The sequence below is a fragment of the Curcuma longa genome, unplaced genomic scaffold (assembly GCF_044706935.1).
Source record: "Curcuma longa cultivar G26 ecotype Majalengka, Jawa Barat unplaced genomic scaffold, ITB_CL_G26_1.1 contig_22791, whole genome shotgun sequence".
Classification (NCBI taxonomy): domain Eukaryota; kingdom Viridiplantae; phylum Streptophyta; class Magnoliopsida; order Zingiberales; family Zingiberaceae; genus Curcuma; species Curcuma longa.
In genome coordinates this window covers 1-8,594 of record NW_027432006.1, presented here as the reverse complement: position 1 = coordinate 8,594, position 8,594 = coordinate 1, and the positions used below count along the sequence as shown (strand labels likewise).

Here is an 8,594-nt window from a genome sequence, read left to right as displayed (position 1 = left end):
CCTACCGATGTCGAGGCAGATCATCGACTCGGCTGCGTACACTGCCATACAACCATCGACTGCGTACACTGCCATACAGTCATCGACTGCGTACACTGTCATACAGTCACCATCACCAAGATGGAAATAGAGTATAATAACCACCTATATAATAATGCCACTAAAGGCCAACTAACATCACGATAAACCCGCAAGGGATTTACAATCGTTCATCATGCATCATGATGAGATGCTCAAATCATAATAATCATCATCCATACTGATCAATGAACATAAGTAATAAGCCCTAACGATCATGGATATATAAACCAATAATGATCATAGATACAAAACGGGTTACAGAACCATACAAGTTCAATAGATACAAAATCTGATTAACTCAGTCTACACAAATCTAACCAAGAAGAACCGGTATTACCAAACAAACTTACCCATAGATCTGTGCCCTAATCCAACTCTGATCAGCCCAAATCCCTAGCTTCGGTTCCTCCTCTGCCAAAATCCACAGAAATCCCGATCAAATCGCATCCCAGTAGAATCGGTTGAATCCAAAATCCAAACTAATCACAAGATCTGTCAATAGAAGAAGACAATCTGAGGTGAACAAGAAGAGGAATTCACCTATGTTGCCCTAGATCCGATCCATCAGATCCAAACAGCCAATCGTGGGAAATCGGAACAGAACGAACATGATTCAGAATCTCCAGCTTCAGTTTCTCCTTGTTCTCGATCCACCTGAGCTCCACCTTCCTTTGTCCAAGGCCGATCAAGCGAGCACGATCCTCAGGCGGCGGCAGCGACAACCCCTTCCGCTATCCCTCCGCGCTACTCCTTGTTGCTCGGGAAAGAGACGCACGACAGCAGGATAGCGATGGCAAATCGCGATAAGGAAGAGGAAGAAGGAAGGCTTCAACGTAGGGCTCGCGATTTGGGAGAAGAAGAACTTGCGATTCAGAGAAGGGGATTACAGCTTCGGGCGGAATGGGAGACGGAAGAAGACTTCGGGTGAAGAAATCACGGCTTCATGGTTTTGGGGAAGAGTTCTAAACGGGTTACAGGTTTTAAGAACCGAGTTTGATGGCTTAGTGGTTAACGGGTTCAAGCTTTATCTATTAACCCATTAACCTTTAGCTTATAACCCTACACTAATTTGATTCATCAAATCAACTTAATTGGGTTATAATTGGGCTAGGTTTAAATGGGCTTGATAGGCTAATGGGTTTAAATTGGGTTGGCAAATGAGTTTAATTATTAAACCCAAATGAAATCCAATCCAATAAATACCTAACCTTTAACCACATTTATTAAACCTAAGAGTTAATCCCCTTAATCCTTGTTATCCAATTAGGGTTATTTATGATTAACCCTAAAATTTCTGGTATTTTACATTCTCCCCCACTAACAAAAATTTGGTCCCCAAATTTACTTCCTTCATACTATAGTGTATAATTACTATAGTAATATGCTCAAACATCTCAGATCCTGATATATCTGAGTGTCACCCAGATGTATCGCAAATCTAAAATGGTATGCCTCATGCAGCAATTCATCTTTAACCAGATGCTGCTCTGGAACACAAAGTCGACCTCGAAATTGAATTATTCCATCTACGTTAGAAGAAAATTCTAACTGTTATCCGGAATCCATCCTTCTGCGGATAAACTAGAGATACTGGTCACTAGCCTGTGCCAACGTAGTCTTCTCCACCATAAGTGACTGATGCAACCATCGAAACCAAAACACCATGCTGAGTCCGACTATGCTCTATCAGTCCCAAATCTGAAAAACTGCCGGATCAGATCAGTAACGACTACCATTTGACTAGCCAGAATCCTCCGTGATTTCTGACTGAGTGCATCTGCGACTACATTAGCTTTACTTGGGTGGTAGCTAATGGTAAAATCGTAATCCTTCAGATACTCCATCCAGTGTCTCTGTCTGAGGTTCAGTTCATTCTGAGTAAACAGATATTTCAGGCTTTTATGATCGGTAAAAATCTCGAATGTAACTCCATATAAGTAATGTCGCCAAATCTTTAAAGCGAAGATAATAGCGGCAAGCTCCAAATCATGCACAAGGTAGTTCTTCTCGTGGTCTTTCAACTGACGAGAAGCATAAGCGACTACCCGGTCACGCTGCATCAATACCGCACCAAGTCCCTGGAATGATGCATCGGTATAAAGTGTGAATCCATCCTCGCCTGAAGGAATCACCAGAATCGGAGCGCTCACCAACCGTTGCTTAAGCTCCTGAAAGCTAGTCTCGCAGGCCTCTGACCAGACGAACTTCGCTCCCTTTTTGGTTAGTCGAGTCAGCGGTGTAGCAAGACGTGAGAAACCCTCAACAAATCTCTGATAATATCCTGCTAAACCCAGAAACTACGGACCTCCTGAACTGTCTTCGGCTGCTCCCAACCAGTAATAGCCTCAATCTTCTGAGGATCAACAGAAATCCCTCTGCTGGATACTACGTGGCCGAGAAATCCCACCGATGATAACCAGAAAGCACATTTGCTGAACTTTGTGTACAGCTGCTCCCGACGTAATATCTCGAGTACAATGCGGAGATGCTGCTCATGCTTTGTCTCTGATCGAGAATATATAAGAATATCATCAATAAAGATAATGATGAACCGATCCAGATACTCCAAGAAAATCCGGTTCATCAGATCCATAAATACGACCGGAGCATTGGTGAGACCGAATGTCATCACCAAGAACTCATAATGTCCGTACCGAGTACGAAAAACTGTCTTATGGACTTGTTCATCTCATACTCGGAGTTGATAATAGCCAGATCGCAGATCAATCTTAGAGTACACGCATGAACCCTTCAGCTGATTTTATAAATCATCGATGCGAGGCAATGGATACTTGTTCTTCATTGTATATCTATCCTCTAATACTCATCACCGACGTACCAACCATGTACTCTCCGAGTACCACCCCTACCGGTGTCGAGGCAGATCATCGACTCGGCTGCGTACACTGTCATACAACCATCGACTGCGTACACTGCCATACAGTCATCGACTGCGTACACTGCCATACAGTCACCATCACCAAGATGGAAATAGGGTATAATAACCACCTATATAATAATGCCACTAAAGGCCAACTAACATCACGATAAACCCACAAGGGATTTACAATCGTTCATCATGCATCATGATGAGATGCTCAAATCATAATAATCAGCATCCATACTGATCAATGAACATAAGTAATAAGCCCTAACGATCATGGATATATAAACCAATAATGATCATAGATGTCATACTCAAAGATAGAAACAATAATCAGGAATAATAAACTAAGATCAATAGGCATAAGGACAAGCATGGTATAAACATGAGTAATGTAAAAGGTATAAGAATAACAGGAAAGAGTAACATCAAGGTATCAAACTACAATGACTGTGAAAGAATCATGCACTGTAAATAGAATAGAACTGTATTGATCAAATACAATAAATTACCCACCTGAGGTATCGAAGATCAAAAACTAGAACCCCCAGAACCCTCGTATATATCAAACTCCAAGTATCACTCAGGGTCCTGCAAATACAATGATAATATCCTAAATATCATGATATAACTAAGAAATCCTAATCAAACCAAGGTTAGTTTAATTCCATTCACTTAACCTATTTCAGGTTAGACTAATCCAACCATTAGGTTTCTATTATTAGGATTTAATCAAACAATCAATTAGCTGCATTAACAATTTAATACAACTAATTTCATATTTAATCAAACACCTAATAATATCATGAATAGAATATTAATCAAATTCATTTACCCCACTTAGTTAACCTAATCAATCTAATCCTATAAAACTAAATCGTACAGTATCATCAAGACTGATCAAGCACATCCAACAGTAACTCAACAACCGAACCTCCAATTAGAAGCATTGGTAATTTCCATCCAAGAATATCTGACTAGTAAGAACGGAATAGGATCATTCCTTTTACCATAGATCTACATAAAGCCTAGCAAACTCACAACCGGCTCTAACTAAGAATTTACCTCAATTCCGATCAGAACCTTTGCCCTAGCTCAGATCTGTCCAAATCCTGCCCAATTCCAAACTCCCTTGTGCTCTGCAAAACCAAGGTATACACAGAACCATACAAGTTCAATAGATCCAAAATCTGATCAACTCAGTCTACACAAATCTAACCAAGAAGAACCGGTATTACCAAACAAACTTACCCATAGATCTGTGCCCTAATCCAACTCTGATCAGCCCAAATCCCTAGCTTCGGTTCCTCCTCTGCCAAAATCCACAGAAATCCCGATCAAATCGCATCCCAGTAGAATCGGCTGAATCCAAAATCCAAACTAATCACAAGATCTGTCAATAGAAGAAGACAATCTGAGGTGAACAAGAAGAGGAATTCACCTATGTTGCCCTAGATCCGATCCATCAGATCCAAACAGCCAATCGTGGGAAATCGGAACAGAACGAACAGGATTCAGAATCTCCTAGCTTCGGTTTCTCCTTGTTCCCGATCCACCTGAGCTCCACCTTCCTTCGTCCAAGGCCGATCAAGCGAGCACGATCCTCAGGCGGCGGCGGCGACAACCCCTTCCGCTATCCCTCCGCGCTACTCCTTGTTGCTCGGGAAAGAGACGCACGACAGCAGGATAGCGATGGCAAATCGCGATAAGGAAGAGGAAGAAGGAAGGCTTCAACGTAGGGCTCGCGATTTGGGAGAAGAAGAACTCGCGATTCGGAGAAGGGGATTACAGCTTCGGGCGGAATGGGAGACGGAAGAAGACTTCGGGTGAAGAAATCGCGGCTTCGTGGTTTTGGGGAAGAGTTCTAAACGGGTTATAGGTTTTAAGAACCGGGTTTGATGGCTTAGTGGTTAACGGGTTCAAGCTTTATCTATTAACCCATTAACCTTTAGCTTATAACCCTACACTAATTTGATTCATCAAATCAACTTAATTGGGTTATAATTGGGCTAGGTTTAAATGGGCTTGATAGGCTAATGGGTTTAAATTGGGTTGGCAAATGAGTTTAATTATTAAACCCAAATGAAATCCAATCCAATAAATACCTAACCTTTAACCACATTTATTAAACCTAAGAGTTAATCCCCTTAAACCTTGTTATCCAATTAGGGTTATTTATGATTAACCCTAAAATTTCTTGTATTTTACAGAAACAAACAAAAAAATATGAGTATAACAAGAGAAACAAATGGATAGAACAAGAAATTTAGCAACGATCAAGAGCAATGAAAGGAATATTGGGTCCTTTTACTTCACAAATCCCTTTTTTTTGTTTTTGATTCTGCCCAGATTTTTTTTTTCAAATTTTCCCCTTTTTTTTTGAATTTTCCTTTTTTTCGAATTTTCCTCTTTTTTTCAGTCAAAACACAATGACTCTAGTAACACCCTTCTTTTTTTTGAGTTTAGGACCCAAATAGAGAAGCGATAAAGAGAGATGGAGAATGAAAACACCAATGGAATACTAAGGATGAGAGATCAACAAAGATGAACAAGAACAAAAAATGAACAAGAACAAAACGCAAACCTGAAAATCAAGGAGCCAAGGCTCTGATACCAAATGATAAGCACCTTGGAACGGATCGCCTTGATATTCAGATGTAGGAAAGAATATTGATGCCACACTGAAGAAAGATGAGAAGGTGAGTGACAAGTCATGGGGGTTTTGATCGCCACAAGTTGTCTTGATAAGATCAAGATTAGTTATTTGCCTAAGAACCAAAGGTAGCTCTCACAATAGAGAAAACTATGATTTCATTCCAACTTAACATGCCTTAGCCATACAAGAGTTCTCCTATATATAGACTTAGTGGAGGTTGAAACATTAACCTCTACCACACTTCCCACTAAGCTTTTAATATCATGCATGCATGACATTTACTTTCCCACAATTCCCTAATACTAGCTTAGGAACTCCCCAAAAAGCATTAAAAATCCACCAAAAGACATCAAAAGTCACTTTAGAAAATTCCTCCAAAAATAACTACGAAAATTAGACACTTGTAGCCCTTGAATGCTTGTAGATTTGGGCCTTCAAGTTTTGTCTTTATGTTGGCCCAATTTTACTTTCAAGTTGAAGGAATGTGATCCATTTAGTTGTTGCCTCCATTGTGCATTGATCATCTTTTTCCTTGAGCTCTATTATTAAGCCTTCCAAAGCTTGCTTCATTCTCTTAGTCTTGGATCTTGTCATGGGTCCTCCAACTCCCTTCAATGCCTCTTCCTCCTTGGTTTTGTCTTGTAAGCTTGTATCCCCTCCTTGGTCCACATCACGTATGGAAATCATATTCAGTCAAATCCTTGACAGACTAGAGAGACAAGATGCTCTAATTACTGGACTACAAAATACTCAAATTAGTAGAGTTCCTACACGAAGTGCAAGGCAGCATAACCGTGATGACAATGATGATGATGACATTTCTGAGGACATTGATGATAGAGCTTCTAGTGGCAGATCTGGTCATGTTGGAATTGGTGGAAGAAGAGGAAGGGCAAATGAATATGTTGATAGAAACTTGGGCAATATCAAGATGAAGATTCCTTCATTTCAAGGCAAAAGTGATCCAGATGTATATTTAGAGTGAGAAAAGAAAGTGGAATTAGTGTTTGATTGTCATAACTACTCTGAAGAAAAGAAGGTAAAACTTGTTGCTGTTGAGTTTATTGATTATGCTATTATTTGGTGGGATCAAATTATTCTAAACAGGAGAAGAAACAAAGAAAGACCTATTGACACATGGGAGGAGATGAAATCTATAATGAGAAAGAGGTTCATTCCCTTATATTACTATCGAGATTTGTATCAAAGATTACAAAGTCTAATACAAGGGTCCAAGACTATGGAGGAATACCACAAAGAGATGGAGATTGCCATGATTCGAGCCAATGTGGAGGAGGACCGAGAAGCAACCATGGCACGATTTTTACAAGGTTTGAATCCAGAAATTGCAAATGTAGTGGAGTTGCAACATTATGTGGAGCTTGAAGATATGGTGCATATGTCCTTGGGTTACTTTCAAGATAATGAAAAAAGGCTTCATGTTTTCTCCTCTTTCTTGCAACAAGCTTTCCATGGGTTCTCCTCCATTTTGTAACAAGCTTTGAAGTTAATACCAAAGCTAAATTTCATCATGGTATCAGAGTAGTAGAGTCTTCCGCAACTAAGCTCGCTCCCTCCTCAACTCTTCTCTTCTCTTCTTCTTAGTTCCTCCAATTATATTCAATGGTCCGGATTCATTAAGAGGATCCTAAGTTCCTCTTATCGAATCTAATCCTACCTTGAAGATCATATTCTTCAGGATCCTCCTATCGAATCTAATCCTACCTTCAAAGAATGGCAGAAGAAAGATAATCAAGTATTTGTTCATCTTCTTCTTTCTCTAGATGAAGCTCACAAGAGTATGATTGCTTGTTCTCCAAATGCTAAAGCTTTATGGGATCATCTCTCAGCACTATATGGGCAAACCAACAACATCGGAGGAGTCTTCGAACTAAGAAGACAAATAGCAGACATGAGAAAAGAGAACAAGACTCTTCCACAACTCTTTGGAGAATTTGGTAACTTATGGAGCGAGCTTGAGGTCCCTACAACCACCAACCACCGATCCGACAGAAATAATAAAGCGACAAAATGAAGACAAGGTTTTTAGTCTTCTTATGACTCTTGGAGACTCATTCTCAACTATGAGATAGGAAATTCTGCGAATGCAAAATCTCCCTACATATCATGACGTATTGCAAATCATCCAAAGAACCGAGTCAAGCTTGAAAATTGAAGAAACTTCTAACAAAAAAATGGAAGTTCATGGGTTCAAGATTAACGAAGTTCATCCAAAAGAAGTATGTCCGAATTGCAAGAAGAAAGGGCATACAAAGGACAAGTGTTGGTTTCTTCATCCTCATTTAAGACCAAAGGCATTTTGAAAGAAGGAACCGTGCAAACATTAAAAAGCATAAACTTCTATGGAGGAGCATCACCAAACCTCTACAACAGGTATATGCTTAAACTCCACTCTAGATACTAAACATTGTATTGTTGATTCAGGATGTGATTATCATATGCTAAATGATAGGAATAAAATCATAAAGTTTAGAAACTTCGAAGAATGTAAAACAGTTAAGGTAGCTAATGGTCAAAACATAACAGTAATAGGAGAAATTGATTTATTAGGAAAGCTAACGAATGCCCTCTATGTTCTAAATTTTACTTCCAATCTAATGTCTATTAGTAAAATAATTAAGGAATATGATTGTAAGGTTATTTTTGACTCTAACAAAGTATCATTTCAGGACATCAAGATAAATCTTTTGATTGGCAAGGTATATAGAAGGAATAACCATTATGTTTTGGATCATGGCTATCTGGTCTTTAAAGCAAGCCAGGAGGACTCCCAACTTTGGCATGCTCGACTAGGTCACCCTAGTAGTTATGTCCTAAAATATTACTTTCCAACAGCTAGTTTAGATAATATTTGCAAACCTTGTATTCTCGAGAAAGAAACAAAGGCAAACTATCCTTGTTCTACCACTATATATGAAAAACCCTTTGATCTAGTTCACTCTGATGTATGAA

The 8,594-nt window shown here is 39.4% G+C and overlaps 1 long non-coding RNA gene across 1 annotated transcript; it reads right to left on the bottom strand.

Annotated features, from left to right (window-relative positions):
* Nucleotides 1–3,477: 3,477 nt before the first annotated feature.
* Nucleotides 3,478–4,766, bottom strand: LOC141817981 (uncharacterized). Its single transcript, XR_012600889.1, has 4 exons — nt 4,407–4,766; nt 4,217–4,327; nt 4,031–4,104; nt 3,478–3,556 (listed from the first exon to the last, which is right to left on the bottom strand). It is a non-coding gene; the product is annotated as an uncharacterized LOC141817981 (long non-coding RNA).
* Between the last annotated feature and the right edge of the window lie 3,828 nt (nt 4,767–8,594).